Raw genomic sequence first — 21,917 nt, 5'->3', positions numbered from 1 at the left:
TGGCAAAATCGATCAAAATTTTAAATGTGCTCTCTTTGATCTAAGAACTCCTCTTTTTAGGAACTTATCCTTCAGACATCCTTTTACAAGCATTCAAAGACGTGCACGTGAAAATAATCATTTTAGCATTGTGAAAGCAAAGACAGCAAAATCTAAATGGCTATCAATAAAAGACACATTAAATTAGGCTTGATCCAAATAATGCAATGTAAAGTCACACACAAGCCATCGCTGACATAATTAACCATTGTTAAGTCTCCTAAGTTGTAAAAGAGGGAGAGAAAGATTTTATTTTGAGCCTTACCATGCCCATCTATCACTTGTACTGCTATTAGCACATTTTTCAAATGAACAGGCCATGTTTTTTTAGTCTCATAAAAATTGTTTTTGACGATATTTAATAGTCTGAGGAAAGCAATTTACAGCACAGTATCAACTTTTAAATACATAAGCACACGAAAAATGTAAGAACAAGGGAACTTTAGTGATAATTATCTCTGAATTATAAGGTTATAAGTGATCTTTTCACTTTTTTGCATTTCATCAGTTTTCTATCAGTACAGTATACACTACTACTTGCCTAAGCAGGAAAAACATTAAACGAGAAATTTCATCAAAGGAACTGTAAGCATCGCTGTCACTCTAATTCTCTGGTTTTACCTCATGGGTCCTGATGTTGGCTTTTTTTTTTTTAAAAGTACATTCTTTTCTTCCCTTAACTGAAGGGATGAGAGTTTAAACAGAGCTAAGATGCCACCTGCTGAAGCTGAAACTCCAGTACTTTGGCCACCTCATGCAAAGAGTTGACTCAATGGAAAAGACCCTGATGCTGGGAGGGACTGGGGGCAGGAGAAGGGGACGACAGAGGATGAGATGGCTGGATGGCATCACCGACTTGATGGGCATGAGTTTGAGTAAACTCCGGGAGTTGGTGATGGACAGGGAGGCCTGGTGTGCTGCGATTCATGGGGTCGCAAAGAGTCAGACACGAATGGGCGACTGAACTGAAGATGCCACCAGCCTATTGGTTATACACCACAGGTGAGGCAACTGAGGTCTGAAGACCAGAGAACCAAAACACAGGTGTGGGAAGGAGCACAGCTTGACACAGCCCCGGGTCACACACCTCCCTGCACTCTGTCTCCTCCGGGCCCCGGGACCCAGCCTTCCTTCCAGGATTCCTGCTCAGCCAGCTCATACTCGTCTTTCCACATTAGGCCCACAGATGGGCACAAGGAATCTTTCTGGAGTGATGGGAACAGTCCAGATCTGGATTGTGGTGATGGTTACAAACTGTAAATTGACGTTTTAAGTGGGTGAAATCTTATGGTATACAAATTACACCTAAATAAAGCTGTTAAAAAAAGGATCAAGTACCAGCACCCCTTTCTCCAGGAATCCCTGCTCATGCCTCACGCGGCCCAGGCTAAGCCGTGTCCGCCTCCCGAGCTACAGAATCAAGGCGCACACCTGGACGCCACACTGGGCCTTAAGGACCTGTGCATGGGGCCATCTCTCCCAGTAATTTACAAGCCCAACATTTAACACAGCACAGGCTGCACGGGAAGTGGTCAGACGTTTCCTTAACTAACTAAACCCACTAACAAGTCTCTTCCACGTTCTCAACACACTGTATCCCGCGGATGACACAAAGACGAGGAGAAATGACCTGGCCCTCAGCCTCAACTTTTAATTACAGAAACAAAGAAAGGAAACCCATATTTTATTTGAATTCTGTGGTATCAGGAACTTTCACATCAACCTAACATGCCCTGTGAGAAAAGTATCTTCCCAGGTTTACAAACAGTAGAACTAAGGCTCAGAGAAGTGAAGTAACTTATCCTATGCCACACAGCGAGAGGTAAAACTGGGATGAGCTTGACGGAAACACACGTTCTCTCCACTGAAGTGCCCTCTGTGTACACACGTGCACACACACACACACGAGCACACTTATGCCCGGAGGAGCAGCATATTAATGACACAAGCAGAAACGTGGGGCTTGCTATGAGAACAGCAAGAAGACAGGTCTGATGGGAGCAGATTCATGAAGAAGCAACAGAAAAGACATGGAAAGACAAGATGGGTCTGAACTGAAAGCCAGCAGGTGCCGAGCTGAGGAGGTCATCACCAAGTTCAAGTCCAGAAGTGACAGGCTGGGGCTGAGAGGCATGAGGGCAGGACCACGAACCACAGAATGCAGGCGGGTCTGGCCCACCCCCCAGTCTGTGGTCTGCACGCTGGGCTGACAAGGAAGAGTCCTCTTTCTGACATACTGAAGAGACGATCTTGCAAAAACCACTCCGGAGGAACAGCTGCTGCCCTGACTCAGCCACGCACGGCTGGGAGGAGCGGCCACCGGCGCACAGGACGGAGCGAGGCGGGCACGGAGGTGCAGGGATGGTCCCGAGCTCAGGGAGCCAGAGCACACCTCAGCATCCTGAGTGAGTGGGCAGAAGAGACAGGCCTCGAAGGGTCCACGGTGACTTTCAGCATAAACAGCCGAAGGCGAGGAGAAAAAAAAAAGAAATTCCTACTTCTGAGGCCTGAGGAGAAGTGATGTAAAACTTGTCAACATTTAAGAAAGATGTCAGCAGAGTTAAGAAACAGACCGCACACTGACAGGCAAAGAAGGCAGACAGGACCGGGCCTCGAACACGAGGACCAACACTGTTCCTGGAGGGTTCTTTTTGCCTTTGCATCGCAGACTTGCAGCAAAAGATGCCAGAAACACCAGCGATGACAAAAGCCAGCCCTCTCAGCTGAAGGACCAGAAGTGGGCGGTCCTTCCAGACAGAAAACTTCAGAAGACGCAGTCTACTCCGTCCAGTAGACAGACGCAGAGTCTACTCTGTGGGCTACCCCACCAGAGAGACGTAACCATGACAGATGGTACTCCAGCAAGGGCGGACAGGTTAGTGAACAAAATAGAATCTTCGCAGAGGCACGCATATACACAGTCAACTGCCTGTCAACAAAGGCTCCAAAGGAATTCATGGGGCAAGGAAAGCCTTCAGCAAGTGGCGCAGAGTAACCATGTGGGGAAGAGAGGTCAGCCCTCCATCGCGTCACCATAAAGTGTGCGTGACCAACTAGACACAACAGTTCACTGCTAACAACTTAAAACTTCTAAATAAAACACATTTGTGAGCCCTTAGGGGTAGAATTTCCCAGACAGGAACAGAAAGCAATTAACTACAGAATTAAAAGTCCACAAACTAGACTTTTTATCAAAAGCAAAAACTTTTGCTCATCAAAAGACATTAGGAAGAAAATTAAGAGTCAAGGCCAAGATGTGGAGAACACACTTACAGTGTGTGTGTGTGTGTGTTTGTGTCTCACAAAAGACTTAAATCCAGGATATATACAGAACCTCTACAATTCAACAATAAACAATCCAAAACAAAAATAGGCAAAATCAAGCAAACAATTTACAAAAGAAAGTCTATGACTGGTCAATAAGCCCATGAAAAAACCCTCACATCACTAAACATCAAAGAAATGGAAATTAAAACCACAACAAGCTATCAACAGACACCATCCCAAACGGCTGAAGTGCAAACACAGCTATAATTCCTAATGTTGGTGAGGATGTGGGGCACTAGAAATTTAATACATTGCTGGTGGGAATGTAACATTTAACCACTTTGGAAAAGTATTACTATTTGGCAGTATCTTCTAGTTAAATCCTTACCTTATGACCCAGCAATTCCACTCCTGAGTATTTACCCCAGAGAAATGGAAACATGTTCACACAAAGGCATGATCAGAGTAACTGTATTCATAACAGATAAAAAACAGAATCACATTGCCATTAACAAGACTGGATAAACAAGCAGTAATACAAGCGGTAATATATTCACACAATGGAATACTAGCATTTTTTGAAATAAACAAGTCATTCATACAACAAAACAGATGAACTTCAAGACAGCACTGCAGACACCCAAGATTACATAGTGTATGACTATTTACATGAAGTTCTGGAAGAGGCAAACATCTCCATCACAAGAATCTAGAACTGTGGTCCTGGCGTTTGGGGAAGAGGCAGGGACGGAGTACAGAGTAGCTAGAGAGAACTCTCCAGGGTGATGGCTGTGTTCTATGTCCTGACAGGCATGTGGGCTACACACACATACACATTTGCTGAAACACGTCTTAATGAAACACCGCTGACACACACTGTTGTGTTAGTTTCAGGTGTACTAGTGCTTTGACATTTCCATCCATTTTGAAATGATGACCAGTGGTGAGCCTAGTAACCACCTGTCTCCACACAAAGTTATTTCAACATTATTCCACATTCCTTATGCTGCACGTTACATCCTGAGGCTTTTCTTTTAATAACCAGGGGTTTGCACCTCCTGATCCCCTTCATCTATTCAACCCTCCACCTCCTTCCCTTCTGGCAACCACACATTTGTTCTCTGCATCTATAAGTCTATTTTCATTTTGTCTTATTTTTCAGATTCTACACATAACTGAGATCATATCTGTTTTCTCTGTCCGACTTATCTCACTTAGCAAAATGCCCTCTAGATCTACCCATGGGGTCACACACACACACAAAAAATTAAACTGTGCCTATCACTGAATATAAATTAGCCCTCAATAAAATCTCACAGATTAGGGGAAAAGCCACGGATGCTATGCAGAGATGATCATAAGCCATTAAAAATATGAACTCTCCTCAAATGTTGCCACTCTTACCCTAATGGTTGACATCCCCTCCCAGCCCCCCATACCCAAAATCACTGCAATAGGAATGTCTATTTCCAGTCTTTCCCAAATGAAAGCCTATGGCTACTTGGGGAAAAATCTCTCTCCAGAGAGAATTTAAGGGAAAAAAATGTGACTTCTATAATAACTAACAAAAACCATTAAAAGTATATAGCAAAAACAATACATCTAGAATTTTACTTTAGAATCCCCCAAATTATACCTTTGAAATTAAATATTTCATGTAAAAAGAATAGTTATGACAGTTTTAACTGGGGTAAAGCCAAAAATAAGTTTCACAAAATCAGACTCAAACTTAATAAAGACTTAAAAAACTTCGGTCCTCTAAAGAACCAGGATATACACTGTTCCCAACAGTCTCTTCCCCTCATGTACCAGTATTAATCAGCACACGTAAGAGGAACCACTCACCCATGCCAAAGGACAGAGCAGTATCAGCAGGAAAGACAGACTGCTAAACTGAAGTCTCCTGAAACGAGGTTTTGAAAATAACTCTAATGACTCATTAAATCTGATAATATCTACACAGACAAGGGCCTCTTCCAAAACACCAACAGCTTAACTAGTTCACTGCAGGGAGCCGGCCTGAATGTACAGGCCCCTTACGGCTCTAAGAGAGATCAAAAGGTCTCTCTTTGTCCTGCCACCCCTTCTTGTTAAAGTATAGACTGGCATTTGTCTCCTTCAGGGAAAAAACACACCGGTGACCTTTTTGCCTGTTTTTCTGGTGCTGATAAGCTCATCATGCCTGAAACCTGTTTTCCATCTAATGTTCTATTGATGAAGCCTGTTTTCTATCTAATGTTCTAATGATCTTAATCGTGTTGGGCGCTAGGGTAATTAACACTTTGCTGATCTTGAGTGTGGGAATTTAAAACATCTGTAGCTCTGCACGTATGCAAACCCTCAATCTATTCTTAGTAACTCCTGTTAGCGTATATATAGGCGTGGTCTTCTTCAATAAAGTTGGCGGAGTCAGACGCAAGCGGACTCCGTCCCTCTCAACCCCATCTTTCTCTTTCTGAGTCTTATTTTTCCTAGGTACTCTGGTGATTGCGTTCTTGACCAGTTTGTTTGCCGGCAGGCTCCGGCAGTTCACAAGTTAAACAAATCCAATATTTATAAACAATTTTTATTAAATATAGCCTAAAAGTCACTGGAAGCAGCTTTTCCTTAGTTTTTATGGTTTTTAAAAATAATCTGGGGGGGGGGGGAATCGGGAAGGGGAACACATGTAAATCCACAGCTGATTCATGTCAATGTATGGCAAAAACCACTACAATACTGAAAAGTAATTAGCCTCCAACTAATAAAAATAAATGAAAAAATAAAAAATAAAAGTATCATCTGCCAAAAAAAAATAAATAAATAATAATCTGTAAATGGAAAGTCTCTAACCTAAATCTCTACCAAGGAATCCAGACACTGGCTCGTTAGTATATACTGAGCACTGACTCCCATTAACCTACTATCTGGGGGTGTCCAACTTCATAAGCATGTGTGCATACAAAATACATTCTTGTTCTTCAGATTTTCTCAGAATTAAAGAGCATCCAGATCACAAGGGACCACTAAGCACCAACACCATACGTGCAGAGACCCCTCGGAGCACACCATGAGGCCTCAGGGAACAAGGGACAGAGACGATTACCAGGCAGGAACAGGACAAGCAAATCACAAAAGATCATGATCAGCTTGCCAACAGGACACTGGAAATTTACAGACAATAAACAAACATATTCAAAATTCTGATAAGAAAACCAGTTTCAACCACCACCCAAGTGTACAGGTAGAATAAAGACACTTCAGACACACAGGGGCAAGGACTGTATTCCCTGCACACTTGCCCAAGAGACTTGACGACCTGAGATGTGACCTGATGGGCAGCAAAGAATCCAGGAAAAGCAGGCCTGTGGCCAGCTGGTGACACAGTCCCCGTGACCCAGGGGAAGAAGGGTTCCAAGACATCTGCCTGTGTGGAAAAGAATAAGAAGACTGGAGCTTTGGGAACAAATCTGCCATAAAACAAGAGTAAAAAACAAATAACAGTAAGAGACAACCGTTAACTTTAAGAAAAAAGGTAGATGGGAAAATGAAACTGTAGTTCTCTGCCTGGCTCAGGATTACACAATGCTTCGGTAATAATCACAATGAAAACGATGGATGCTGACTGATGGAACCAAACGCTCTGCAGGGCATGACTATGCTGGAGGGCTGGGGGCAGGGGACCCGGGGAAGCACCTCAGAGACCCAAATCCTCATCCACCTAACGCCCCGGTAACAGAGGACATCCAAAACTGCCATCTTCAAAAACAGCAGTTTAAGGATATTACTTAGGTAAAGGAAATAAACACCAAAACAAATAGCTGAAAGGCAACCTTCAGCTATAAAACTTGGGGGGTGGGGAACACAGCATTTTGCCTATGAGTCTTGACACTGGGATGGGGCCCCCAAGGCCACCCTGGGGTCATCGATTCACTAGGAGGACTCAGATCAGTAAGCACACAGTCAAGCTCAGGCTAAGACTTATTACAGAGAAAGGATACAAAGCAAAAAAAAGCAAAGGACAAGGGGCTGAGTCCAGAGGAACCAGGCGTATGCTCCCAAGGCCCCCTGGCAGGGGAGACATGGGGACACATGAAGCACCAGGGGTTTCTGACTGCTCCTCAGTCAGCCCAAGGTCCCCAAGGAGACCGGTCACAGCAATGTTCTCTGTGGAGCGGGTACTGAAGTCCCAGACTCCCAGAAAGAAGGCAGGAACTCTGCATAAATCAGGCTATTCTACAAACTGCTGAGGCCCAATAACCACACTTCTCACTTACACAAAATTTTATAGGCCGTAAGGAACTCTACTCCTCAAGGGATTTCTCTTAAGACATGAATATTACTATTCAAGAAAAAAAAAACAAAACCAAGTTTACAAGCTGAGATGAGGCAAGTAATCCTTCAGATGAAGTGGGCTTAGAGGGTTTCCTATCGTCCACAGCGAAGTCCCTGTCGCACTATCACGCGCGAGGTTCACAGCCTGTGCCCATAACGCACAGCAGTATCCACAGTGCAGAACCACACATACCCCCACAGACCAACTCTCATCCCTCTGGGTTGTTACGTAATTGGTCCTTCAAAACTTCCAACTTTTGTTCAGGTCTATGAGGACAGATGAGCCTGGCGGGCTACAGCCCATGGGGTCACAAACAATTGGGCACGACTGAGCGACTAAACAACAAGTACTTTAATAGACATTTTACTCCTGAGTTACTGTTCCTTTTCTGTAGTCTTCTTATATATCATCAAACTTAATCTTTATTTTAATTTCCCCCCCACCCCTAGGAGCTTAGCCAAAAAACTTTTAATTAGTGTCCCATATGCCATAGAGAAATTCACTGAATGACACAGTGATTTATGTTTTCTACTCAGGTTCTCAACATTCTCAGTGTCGTTGATTAAAATATGCCTAAGAGGTCTTCCCTGGTAGTCCACAGTCCAATGCAGGGGACACGGGTTTGATCCCTGACCGGAAAGATTCAACATGCTGCGCAGCAACTAAGCCTGTGTGCCATAACTCCTGAGCCTGTGCTCCGCAATGAGAAGCCCGGGCACCACTGGCAGGGAGCCCCCGTTTGCTGCAACCACAGAAAGTCCAAGTGCAGCAATGAGGACCAGCACAGCCTAAAGTAAATCAGTAAATAATAAAACATCTCTAAGATACAGGTTATCAAATCAGTCTAAAAGATGTGAAATTCCAAAGTTCATGATAATGAATATGAACGTATGAATGTCTTTTTAAGGTTGACAATAACTATTACATGACTATTAACAATAAAACAGAAAAATTCACATTTTAGGAAACTGATATAATGCAATATAAAATCAACCTCTGGATGAAACACAAATCTGCAAAGCACAGACTATGTCCATTAGTTAGGTGAACATAAAAACTCTGAGGTTCAGAACTCCAGGTGTCAGGAAATGAGCAGCCGGAACATACAGTATCTAGCAGCCAGAAATAATTCCACCTCTGCCTGGGCTGAAAGGCTGGGGAGGACACAGTTCAGTTCTGCATACAGCTGTCCAAATCAAAGGGCATATATGTATAGTAAGTATGGAGAGAAAAGTCCACTGCCTTTACACAAAACCAAAAGTGCTATATCATCAGCAGTCACAAACACCGAGGACCAAAAAAAAGTTTTCTTATAAAAAAAACCTTGTGACCTAAGTGAGAAGGAAATCCAAAACGAGGGGTTATGTGAACACATACAGCCAATTCACTTTGCTGTACTGCAGAAACACAACACTGTACAGGAACTATACTCCAGTAAAAACTGAATTTTAAAAAACTTAATAAATATCATTTGGAACTTAACAGTAAAACAGCACTTTTTTAAAGTAACAGTATACCCTTTGGCTGGGGGACAGGTGGTATCTTTCCTGCCATATCTCATACTCACATGATCTAGTCTCAAGTAAATCTTAACTCAGAACTTAGCATGGAAACAGGGGAGCCCAATAAACCTCATTTAATAATTTTTAAAACACACACCATCGGTTACAATAGAAAGTGGGTAAAAGCATCTAGTCCATTGTTCCCCAACAGTGTGCAGAGGGACCCAGGGCACTGCGAGCAAACTCCACGGGTCTGGGGTAGCTCAAACTGAGGGAAGCACAGTGCTCCTCGACACCTGTCAGACACTGCACAACTACCAGAAAAGAAGGAGGCTTTCAACACTCGACTGTGCACGTTCCCTTCCACAGCACACCTCCATAAAGCAGGGTTTTCTAGAGGTTTTTAAAAAATCAACATGAAACAAGAAATAAGGGTGGTGATGTTTAATCTGATTGCAAAGTATCATAAGCTGCACAGTGTTCAATGGACACACACAGACCACTAATTTTAGTTACTTAAGATTAGGATAAAAATTATTTTCTCTTTCTGCTTATGTGTATGATTTTTTTCAAATGGCTACTAAGCTGCCTGTCAAGTGGGCCTTAGGAAGCATCACAAGGAACAAAGCTAGTGGAGATGATGCAATCCCAGCTGAGCTATTTCAAATCCTAAAAGGCAATGCTGTTAAAGTGCTGCACTCAATATGCCAGCAAATTTGGGAAACTCAGCAGTGGCCACAGGCCTGGAAAAGGTCAGTTTTCATTCTAATCCCAAAGAAAGGCAATACCAAAGAAATGTTCAAATTACCACACAACTGCACTCATCTCACACACTCGCAAAGTAATGCTCAAAATTCTCCAAGCCAGGCTTCAACAGTACATGAACCGTGACCTTCCAGATGTTCAATCTGAATTTAGAAAAGGCAAAGGTCCATCAAGTCAAAGCTATGGTTTTCCAGTAGTTACGTATGGCTGTGAGAGTTGGATTATAAAGAAAGCTGAGTGCCGAAGAACTGTGGTACTGGAGAAGACTCTCGAGAGTCCCTTGAACTGCAAGGAGATCAAACCAGTCAATCCTAAAGGAAATCAACCCTGAATATTTACTGGAAGGACTGCTGCTGAAGCTGAAGCTCCAATACTTTGGCTACCTGATGCGAAGAACTGACTCATTGGAAAAGATGCTGATGCTGGGAAAGATCGAAGGCAGGAGGAGAAGGGGATGACAGAGGATGAGATGGTTGGATAGCATCACCGACTTGATGGACATGAGTTTGAGCAAGCTCTGGGAGTTGGTAATGGACAGGGAAGCCTGGTGTGCTACAGTCCATGGGGTCTCAAAGAGTCAGACGTGACTGAACTGAACTGAAAGTTGCTAAGACATAAATACGTATTTAGTTGTGTGAGTCTAACAATATAATTTAACATACTATTAAACATTTCCATTAGGCTGACGCCAGGTCTAATACATAAGATATGTATGAGACTGAAATATCAAGTCATAAAAGAAATGAAAGATGCTTGGAATCAAGACAAAAGGACTCAGAAGTCAACTAGAAGATGCCAAGGATGCCAAAGAGAATGAATAAAATTAATAACTGCCAGGAACTAAAGTATCAAGTATATTTAAATCCATGAGTTCATATGGATATTTAAAAATAAAATTCACTGATCACTTTGGAGGATATGGGAACTAGAGAACCATGTAATTGTTTGGAATAACTGGCAAATAAAGGAGGGGGGAGCATTTATTCTGAACCTCCTATACAAAGTATAGTTCAGCCAAGTTTCCTTTTATCAAAATCTTCCATGTAATAAACAAAGAAATAAAAGACTATCACCACTTAATAAGCAATTTAAAAACAGACACTGGCAACGATCAATGGCTGTTAAGATCACAGACAAAAAAAAGACACCGGCCTGGAAAAACTAAACTGATAAAACCTTATTCTGATTAAGTCTCAAAATACAGGGACATACAATTTAGTTTATTTAGCTAATACTAAAGAAAAAGAGAGGGGAAGGAGGAAGAGTGGGAGAATGAACATAAAAATTAAGAGACTTAAGACCGAGAGAAGTAGGGGGCAACAGAGGATGAGATGGTTGGATGGCATCACCAACTCAATGGACATGAGTTTGGGTGAACTCCAGGAGTTGGTGATGGACAGGGAGGCCTGGCGTGCTGCGGTTCATGGGGTCGCAAAGAGTCGGACACGACTGAGCGACTGAACTGAACTGAAGACGGAGAATGAGAAGACAAGCCACAGACTAGAAGAAAATATTTGTATAAGACATACCTGATACAGGACCATTATCCAAAATATACAAAGAACTCTTAAAACTCAACAATAAGAAAACAAAACAATTTAAAAATGGGCAAAAGACCAGAAGAGAAACATCACCAAAAAACATACAAATGTCAAATAAGCATATGAAAAGATGTTCCATATCATATATCATTGGGGAATTACACATTAAAACAGCAATAAATGTGACAAAAATAATTCTAGATTTTAAAAATTTTTTTCTTAAAAAATTTTTTGTAACTGTGTGGTGATGAATGCTAACTAGATTTACTGTGATGATCATTTCATAATACATACAAATATCAAATCTGGCTCTCAATTTGCAGTGCTTCTGATTTAATTTAGCCTCCAAATGATTATGATCATGCTTCATTTTATCAAGGTATCACTCTGAAAGCAACTCCAAACAAGTTCTGCTAGTATTTTTGTTGTTCAGCTAGTATTTTTGTTTTTAATTACTTTTAAGACAAAAGCTTCATATTTAAATATCTATACAACCTTTCCAGGTGATCAGTTTGATGGACTTCATTCAAACTGATCAACTGCAAAGAAACAGACCTAGCACCTGGTGTAGAGTTAGCACTCAACAAATAAAAGCCTCATTCCACGATTTACACTACGATAGTTTAGAACAGAAAGTATACATGTTTACACATTCTTTGCTCATATGTGTATAAAACGCCTCTGGAGGAATATACCAGAAAAGATTAAGTTGTGATCTCTTCAGTGTTATCCTTAATGGCTCACCCAGGCCCCCAGTTCTCAGTAAAGAAATTGGGAGAGACCCTGATGGGGAGAGAGAATATGGCACAGCTGCGGGTCTAAGTACTATCACCCTTCACAGACGGGGTTTCCTTATCTGTTAATATTGACACTGACCTGCCACAGCACTGCCAGAATTAAACAAAACAGTATTCGTGGTCTACAGCAGGTACTCAGTAAGCAGCAACAATAACAACTATACAAAAGCAACAATATAAAACTCCTGGACAAAACTTGAGATTTTATAAACTATATTCTCCACCCATGAAAGTGTGAAAAAGGAAGAGTTTTACTGCTTTTTCTTTCCTTGACTCCCATTTTAAATAACGTTCAGAAAATTATAAGTGCACTGTTAAGAAAAAAAATCATAAACAAATGTAAGAAGCCAAGAAGAAACCTGGAGGAAAAGTACTGACACTAAACATGACAATTACTTTGCAAATTAATAAACAAAAACAAAAAGCGACTGAGGATTTGAATCTGAAGCAAATACTCTTAAAATGAAAAAACAGGGAATTTAAGATTCTCTTTTTCACCCACCAATTTTCTAAAGAGGAACAAGTTTGATAACCCAACATTGGGAGGGTGTGATGAAAGAGACTGTCACATGCTACTGGTAAAAGTGTAAACTGACTCATTTAGAAGGCAATTCAGCAGTATCTACCAAAAATTATCATTCTGACCTAGCAAATTCACTGTTAAACCTTGTCCCCCAATAGACAAAAGTAAGCAAAGTCCTGATTTTGATGGCCAAAATCCTTTATTATGTTGCATCTCTACAAGCACCGCAAATTCTTTATGAAAAAAGCAAAGAACAGAGAAAAACACTAACCCAACTATATGCTGTCTACAAAAGACTCATGTGAACTATAGTAACAGAGGCAGCCTGATAATGCATGGAGTGCTAAATAAACAGATGGAGTAACCTTGGTAAAATGAGCGCCTGAGTGCTCAGCTGCTAAATCGTGTCCAACTCTTTGCAACTCCATGGACTGTAGCTCACCAGGCTCCTCTTCCATGGGATTTCCCAGGCAAGAATACTGAAGTGCATTGCCATCTCCTTCTCCAAAAATGATAGCTTAAGGAACTCCAAAAGTTCACCCTCCAGAAAAGCCAACTAAAACCAGTCAAAATCCACTTTTTCACAACCCTGGAAACTAACCAGAAGCTTGCAGCAATTCAGGGAGCATTTATTCAAGAAAAACAGCTGAATCTTAGTGAGAACGTAGGATTTTGTGATATTTAACTCACTCTGATCCTATCCTGGGCTTCCCAGATCAGTGGCAGCCTTGAAAATAACAGCCCACATTCCCAGCACTGGCACAGCAGAACAAACCTCATTCACAAACAAACTGAAATTATTATTCCAGGCTCTCTGGAAGACCTACCTGCAGAAGAGGCCTGCCTTGTCTCACCTAAATGCAGTTACCTCAGAACTTTCCCCACGTCCAGGGCTAAGCCCACTAGGGTGCAGGCAGAGAGAGGTGTTAGCCGTTGCCCCCGAAGCAACAGGCAACAGCTGGAGTCAACACTCCCTCCAAATCATGAGAAGAAAGGCTAAGCCGAGAGATGTTCTGGGGAAGACCCTGAACTGCTGCAACAAATTCCTGGAAATCAGGAGAAACATGGATGCCCAGCGCCACGCACATGCTCAGGACACAGAATTCCTGGCTGATAATTTTTCCTTGCAGTAGTGTGACTGTGTCATCCCACTGCCTTCTGGTTCCTGTGGTTTCTGATGAGAAGTCAGCTGATGATGACACTGAGGATCCCTTGTATGTGACGAGCCACTTCTCTCGTTACTTTCAAGATTCTCTCCTTGTCTTTGTCTTTAAACCAGTCGATTAAGAAGTGTCTTAGGTGGATCTCATTGAGCTCATCCCACCCGAGAAAGCCCACCCGACTCACCTCTGGATGATATTGACATCTGCACAGACAGAAACAAAGGCTAAGACCAAAGTTGTCAAGTGGCTGAGTGCTGAAGCTACATCCAAGAGACACACAGCTGTTCTGGTAGCTTACTGCTCTGCTAATGATTAAGCATTAGCAGCCAAGAGAATAAAACAGGAATAAACATAACCAAGGAGGTGAAAGACTTATACACTGATAACTACAAAACACTGCTGAGAGAAACTAGAGTAGACCTAAATAAACTCCTTTTTAATGGGACAATTCAGTACTGTTAAGATGACAAAGTACTGCTGTAATTCAAAATGATCTATAGATGCAAGGCAAAACTTCAACAAGCCTTATTGCAGAAATGGAAATCTGATCCCCAGTACGGAATCGAAATGGCCTCAAACACGAAAATAATGAAGAAGAACAAAGGGGGAAGACTCACACTTCGTAATTTCAGAAGCAATTACAGAACTAGAGTAACCAAAACAATGTGGTATTGGCATCGGGATAAGCATACAGACCTATAGAATCGATCTGAAGAGTCCAGAATAAACCCAAACATCTATGGTCAACTGATTTCAACAAATGTGTCAAGACTATTCCATGGGAAAGAAATGGTCTCTTCAACAGATAGGAATGGGATAATTAGATTTCCATGTACAAAAAACAGGCCCTATCTCGGACCATATACAAAAATTCACTCAAAATGAACCAACACCTACATATAAGAAATAAAACTATAAAACTCCTAGAGGAAAGCACAGTGTAAATCTTCATGCCTGTGGATTTGGCAATGGATTCACAGATACGACACCAAAATCACAAGTAACAAAAGAAAAAAACCAATAAATTCTACTTCATCAAAATGAAAACTTCTATAGATCAGAGGGCATTATCAAGAAAGTAAAAAAGACTACCCAGAGAGCAGAAGAAAGTATTTGCAGATCACATATACTGATAAGGGGCTTCCCAGATGGCTCAGCTCCTGGAATCCAGGAGGCACAGGAGATGCGGGTTCAATCACTGGGTTAGGAAGATCCCCTATAAGAGGAAATGGCAACCCACTCCAGTATTCTTGCCTGGAAAATTCCATAGACAGAGGAGTTTGCTGGGCCATGGGGTCGCAAAACAGTAGTAAACAACTGAGCATATACTGATAAGGGTCTACCATCCAGAATATACAAAGGAACTCTCACAACTCAACAACAAAAAGACAAACAACCCAATGCTAAGCTAGGAAAAGGACCTGAATAAATCTCTCTCCAAAGAAGATATACAAATGGCCAATAAGCACATGAAAAGATGTTCAACATCATCAGCCACCAGGAAAATGAATGCAAACCAAACCCACAATAAGTTACCAATTCACATCTACCAGGATAGTTTAAATTTTCAAAAACCAGAAAATAACAAGTGTTGGTGAGGATATGGAGAAATGAGAATCTTTACACTGGAGAGTGAAGTGGTGCAGCTGCTTTAGGAAAGAGTTTAGAAGTTCCTCAAACTGTTCCAACATAAAAGTCACTACATGATCCAGCCAATTCTACTCTTAGGTATGATAGTTCTTCCTTGCAGTAGTGTGACTGTGTCATCCCACTGCTTTCTGGCTCCTGTGGTTTCTGATGAGAAGTCAGCTGATGATGACACTGAGGATCCCTTGTATGCAATGAGCCACTTCTCTCATGAAAAACAATGAAAACAAGTATCTACAAAAAACGCTGCACATGATTATTCACACCAGCACTAAAAATAGTCATAATGTAGAAAGAACTTAAATGTTCAACAACTTATGAATAAACAAAATGTGGTATAACCAACCAGTGGAATATTCTCAGCAATGAAGAGGAATGGAGTCCTGACACCTGCCACAAAATGGACAGGTCTTGAAAACATGATGCTGAGTAAAAGTCGGTCACAGATGACCACATATATGATTCCATGTACATGAAATGTCCGAAAGAGGCAAACCCACAGAGACAGGAAGTAGATTAGTGGTTGCTAGTGAGTGGGAGCAGAGGGAAAGGTGAGTGGCTGATAACGAAGAGCAGTAATGAAAAGATTCTAAAATTGATTGCAGGTGTGACTGCACCCCTACACATACTAAAAACACTTTAAATTGAATTGTACACTTTAAAAGGATCAATTTTATGTTATATGAATATCTTAAAAAAGGTAGCATAAGGAAAATGCCAGCAATTTCACTCTCCTCTTTCAAGAGACTCTTTAGTTCCTCTTTGCTTTCTGCCATTAAAGTGGAAGCATCTGCATATCTGAGGTTGCTGATATTTCTCCTGGCAATTGTGATTCCAGCTTGTGATTCATCTAGCCTGACATTTCGCATGATGTACTCTACATGTAAGTTAAATAAGCAGGATGACAATATACAGTCTTGCATAGTCCCTTCCCAATTTTAAACTAGTCAGTTGTTCCATGTAAGGTTCTAATTATTGCTTCTTGACCCACATACAGGTTTCTTAGGAGACAGGGAAGGTGGTCTGGTATTTCCAACTCTCTAAGAATTTTCCACAGTATCTTGTAATCTACACAACCAAAGGCTTTCACGTAGTCGAGGAAGCAGATGTTTTTCTGGAATTCCCTTGTTATCTCTATGATCCAACCAATGTTGGCAATTTGATCTCTGGTTCCTGTGCCTTTTCTAAACCCAGCTTGTGTATCTGGAAGCTCTCCATTCATGTCCTACCGAAGCCTGCCTAGCTTGAAGGATTTTGAACATAACCTTACTAGCATGAGAAATGAGCACACTTTTATAGTAATTTGAACACTTTGGCACTGCCCTTCTTTGGGGCTGGAATGAAAAGTTAAAATCATGGCATTCGGTCCCATCATTTCATGGCAAATAGAAAGGGAAAAAGTAGAAGCAGTGATAGATTTTATCTTCCTGGGCTCCTAAATCACTGCAGATGGTGACTGCAGCCATAAAATTAAAAATGCTTGCTCCTTGAAAGAACAGCTATGGCAAACCTAGACAGAGGATTAAAATGCAAATACACATTTTGCCGACAAATGTCCATATTTTGACACATATGACAAAGCCATAGTTTTTCCAGTAGTCATGTACGAAAGTGAGAAACCACCAAGACGACTGAGTGGTGAAGAAGCAATGCTTTCAATTCTGGAGAAGACTCTTGAGAGTCCCTTAGACTGCAAGGAGATCAAACTAGTCAATCCTAAAGGAAATTAATCCTGAATATTCATTGGAAGAACTGATGCTAAAGCTCCAATACTTTGGCCATCTGAAGAGAAGAGCCAATTCATTCAAAAAAACCCTGATGCTCAGAAAGATGCAAGGCAAAAGAAGAGGGCAGCAGAGGAAGAGATACTTAGCATCACTGATTCAACAGACATGAATCTGAGCAAACTGTGGGAAACAGTGAAGGACAGGGAAGCCTGGCGTGTCGCAGTCCATGGGGTCACAGAGAGTCAGACACGACTTAGCGACTGAACAACAACAAGGAAAAAGCAGGCTCAGGTCTTTGCCAAATTAAAAGTTCCTTCCTATCCCTTTAGTAACCTCTGGTAACACTTCTTCCTGTTCTTCTCTTCACAGCTGAAGATTTGTTTATTCTTGAAATAATCTACATTGGCTTTCTCCACTCTGACTTTCCACTTACACCTCAATTCAATCGAACAGTTCCCTCCCCAGTTGACAGCACTAAGCAGGATGCTATGAAAGTGCTCTCAGTTATCAAATTCAACAAACTCCGAACAACCCAGTTTTCCTCAAGTTCTCAAAGGAAGCATATCGCTTCCTTTATTTTTTATTTATTTTTTTTCTGGAGAGGCAGTTGTGAAGTACAGCTTCCTTCTGAAATGATCCATCTTGGGCTTCTACATCATTGTCTCATGATTTCCTGATTTCTAAACACATGGGAATTTCCCTTTTCAGTTCTTCTTCAGTTTGGCTTCAAATGCTATTATTCTCCACGGCCTATTTCAGGACTATTCTCCATCCGGAAACTCTTCTTATGTCATGTTACCCAATGAAAGGCTTCAGGTACCACCTATAATAGATCCTGATGCCTCTCCTATCAAGCCCTCTCCTGTGTGCTCCGAAACCACACACCTGACCCTGCAGCAAGCATTTCCACCTGCATGTTCTATAGGTAACTCCTACTCAATTTATCCAAAAGCCAAAATACTATTCCTCCCCAGATCTGCTGATCTTCCTGATTTCCCTCAGTGTACTTTCCCGCTGTCTATTCAATCATCCAAATTAAAATCCACAGTTATCTTGTCCTACTATTTCTCTCTCACTTCCCAAATCCAATTTTCACTGAATCCAGTTAATTCTACCTTGTTAATATTTGTGCTATTAACTTACTCCTCTGCATCTCCACTGACCCTACCTTAGTTTAGGCTGTTATCTGTCACCTCAAATATTGCAAAAACTGTTCACTGTCCTCCTACACCCTGCCTTGTCTTCCCTCCATCCCTTCTGACATCTATATGAGACCAGAGTGATCTTCCTAAAATGAAAACCTTATGATGACTCTTGCCTGGTTAAAATTCATATGCTGTATTATTACCAAGCGAAAAAGCCCTCGAGAACCCTTAGGATGGCATGGGGACCAATCTGTGCAGCCTGAACTTCTGCTACTGACCCCATAAGCCCATGCTACAGCTGCAGAGAATGACTTTCCATCCTCGCAATCCTCTGGTTCAACGTTCCCTTGGCCTGAACCTCTTTTCCTGCAATTTTTGCCTCGGTCATGCCAAAGCCTTCTTCAAGTTTAAGGACATAAAGTCTAAAACACCTAATACAATGCCTGACACATAGGGAGGAGTTACAATGGGGAGAGAGGCTTAGGCCTCTTCATTCTGTCTCAGTGACTCCCATCTGCTTCGAGGTAAAGCTGAAATTACTTCACCTGTCTACAAGACTCTTCCTAATTTGGCCTCTGCCTACCTCCTGGGTTTCACAGCTTGCCACCACCCTCCACCCTTGTGGGCCATACCTGCAGATCCCACACTCACTCTGTAAGTTTGGACTCCTGGCTTTTCTCAAACAGATCCTCCTAACGAAATGCCCATCCTGTCTGATCCTGTCTCCTCACTGTTCTCAGCCCTTCCCATACACTTTTCCCTACCACTGCCCCCTTCCACACTCTCCTCCCCGTCCCTTAAAACTCTGACCACTACCTCCCTTCTATACCCTCTGTGCCCCTGGCCTTCCTCCAGTCAAAGCAACCTCAAAAACACACTGTCTTCATGGAAGTTCACGTAAGAGATAAAGTCTTAGCATCCTGAAGGCAGGGGCACTGCCTTATCCATCTGTAAGTCTTCACAGCACCTGCTACACAGAAATTAAACTAAATGACCTGCACTTTTACTTATTTTCTCTACATACACTAACAAAAACTTCTATTAGAGATTTTCTTCCAGAAAAGAAAGAACATACTTCTGGGTTACATTTTGGGCCCAATCCCTCCTTGTAAAAAAACCGTAATTAAAGTTAATATGCACTTTCTGATACCACTTCTATTTTTCTAAATCAAGGGAGAAATGATCCCTGGAAGACCTGAAAAGATAAATACTATTTTAAAAACATAATAAATTATCTCTCGCAGCTTTGAGATACTCTGTTTAAAGAATTACTTCCCAGCGGCTCCTGTTAAGCTAGCCCACCTCACTTCCTTTTACGGGTCACTCTGAAAGGTGTAAGCCCCTCTGCTAACTTCCTTCCTGCCGGCACCATCTGCCGAAACAGCTGACAGCAATTAACTCGTCCTCAGGAAGACACTCAGAAAGGAGTTACCAAGCGGCCAAGCAAGTTCGGAAGGCGGAAAATGGATTACCTTTCTCATTTCCACACAACAAGACTCCGTGACCAGCGAACCGCCCGTGGCCGGCGCCTTCCGGAGAACCTGAGCGCCTCTCCGCCGAGCACCTGCACCGCCACCGGGGCCGCAGGGCTGGGACCCGCCCGCTCCAGCCGCACAACCCGCGGTGACCGGCTCCTGACCCGGCGCGTCCACGTGAACGCGGCGTCCAAATCGCAGCACTTTCACCCGCACGGTCAAAACCGCTCGAGATAATACTTGATCACCTTCGAGCACTCAACCAGGCCTTAGGGGAAGATGCTCTGCTTGCTCAGGGCGGAGGCTCTGGAGTCACGACTCCCAAACCCGAGGGGCGTGAGGACTTGAGGGAGGCTCGGGTGTGGGCTATGCGGGGAAAACTGTTTCACTCTCACGACGGTTAAAACAAGAAATAAACAAACAAAAAAACCCGAAAGCCACCCCACAGCTGACCTCCACAAGAGCCTGTGGGCACAAGCCCACCTGACGAGGAGTTCTGAGAATTCCCAGCTCGGACCTGCCGGCGCACCAGAGCACCCCCGCGCCCACCAGCCTCCCTCCGCGCCGGGCGCGCACCGGGGACCCTCTAGCATCCCGGCCGCGGTTACGTAAAAGCCTAAGCCCCTCTCCGCCATCCGAGGCCCGGGCCTCGGGGAAGGGCCGGGCTTCCACCCTCCCTGCCCAGACCCAAGACCCTCGACCGGCGAGCGGAGGAATGGGCTGCGCGGGCCGGAGCCGCGGACCAGCGCCCGGCCCCGCCGCCCCGGCAGCCACGCCCCCGCCCCGCCACCCGGCCGCGAGAGCCCGGCCCGCTGCCTGACAGACGCCGCGGGGAGGCGTGAGGACGGCTGCAGGCACCGGGCCCCGCTGCGACCGCCGCCCGCCACTGACCTGCGCCGCCGCCGCCGCCGCCGCGCGACCGCCAGCCGCCGCAGCCGCCGCCTCCTTGCTCTCACGCTGCTGCCGCCGCGGCCGCCTCCTGCGCTGCGCCCCCGGCCGGCCTCGGGCGCCCCATTCCCACCCCGCCCCAGCCTCCGCCTGTTTACAATGATTGGGACAGAACCTGGTGAGCCGGCCCACCGCGCACGCGCACTCCTTCCTCCCGCCGCCACCAGCTTCCCGGCTCCTCCTCCCAGCGCTGACGTCCGGGGCCGTGAGGGCAGGCGCCCCGTGACCCCCGCGCGAGGCACGCTGGGAATAGCAGTCTTCGGAAACCCAGTGCCCAGTCCTCAGGCGGCCCGCCGCGGGAGGCGCACTACAACATCCAGGAAGCATCACGCCTGCCCGGCCCAGGGGCCCGCGGGGGAGACCCGGGAGCGCGCGAGAGAACGCGACGCGCCAGAGAGCCGCCGGCGCCTGCGCAGTTCCAGGTGGTGAGGCACCTGGTGGTCGCGTACCTATCCAGCGAGGGCTCCGCGAGGACTGCTGCGGGCAGAGCCGGCCGAACTCCGGAGAAGGGCAGGAGTTGTCCTGCCCACGCTCCGCACAGCCTGTTCCCTAACTCCCGAGGCGCAGACCGTCTTCACCGCGGGCTTCAGCCCCAACCAGTTAAACCGGCCCGGAGGCCGGCCCAGCAGCCGCGGGGTGGGGCTCATCCCGGGCTGGGTGGGGAGTCTGGCTTGGGGTGGGGACTTTTGCTGGGGATTTGGACAAAGGAAGCGCCCCGGGCTTCCAAAGAGGAACCTCCTAGGATTTCGTGTCGGCCTTTGCCTCAGCGTTCCTTAAACGGGGGCCGACGAGCGCCTCCCTCGATCCTTGCACCTTGTACCGAGGAGCTCTTGAGTCAGAGCTGCCCTTCGCTCGGCAGGCGTGCACACAGAACTGGATCTGAAGGAAGATGGAAGTAACTGCATTTCCTCCAGAAACCCTTCACAAAGGCTTCAGGAATTGTCCTGCAAATGTTCTTGTCTTATAAAGTTTGACAGTTGACTTGGGAGATGTCTCCTGTCCATCGAATTCTCCAAGGAAGAATGTTGGAGTGGGTTGTCATTCCTTTCCAGGGGATATTCCC

General features: G+C 44.2%; 1 protein-coding gene across 1 annotated transcript in view; it reads right to left on the bottom strand.

Annotated features, from left to right (window-relative positions):
* Window positions 1–20,947, bottom strand: part of RALBP1 (ralA binding protein 1) — a 41,384-nt gene extending 20,437 nt beyond the window's left edge. The window contains exon 1 of the mRNA XM_043444510.1: window positions 20,806–20,947. The gene's annotated coding sequence lies outside the window, so the exon portion shown is untranslated. The remainder of the gene's footprint in view (window positions 1–20,805) is intronic.
* Window positions 20,948–21,917: the final 970 nt, after the last annotated feature.

The sequence above is a fragment of the Cervus canadensis genome, chromosome 23 (assembly GCF_019320065.1).
Source record: "Cervus canadensis isolate Bull #8, Minnesota chromosome 23, ASM1932006v1, whole genome shotgun sequence".
Lineage (NCBI taxonomy): Eukaryota > Metazoa > Chordata > Mammalia > Artiodactyla > Cervidae > Cervus > Cervus canadensis.
The sequence above is the reverse complement of the archived record's forward strand: the minus strand, read 5'-3'. Positions and strand labels throughout refer to the sequence as shown.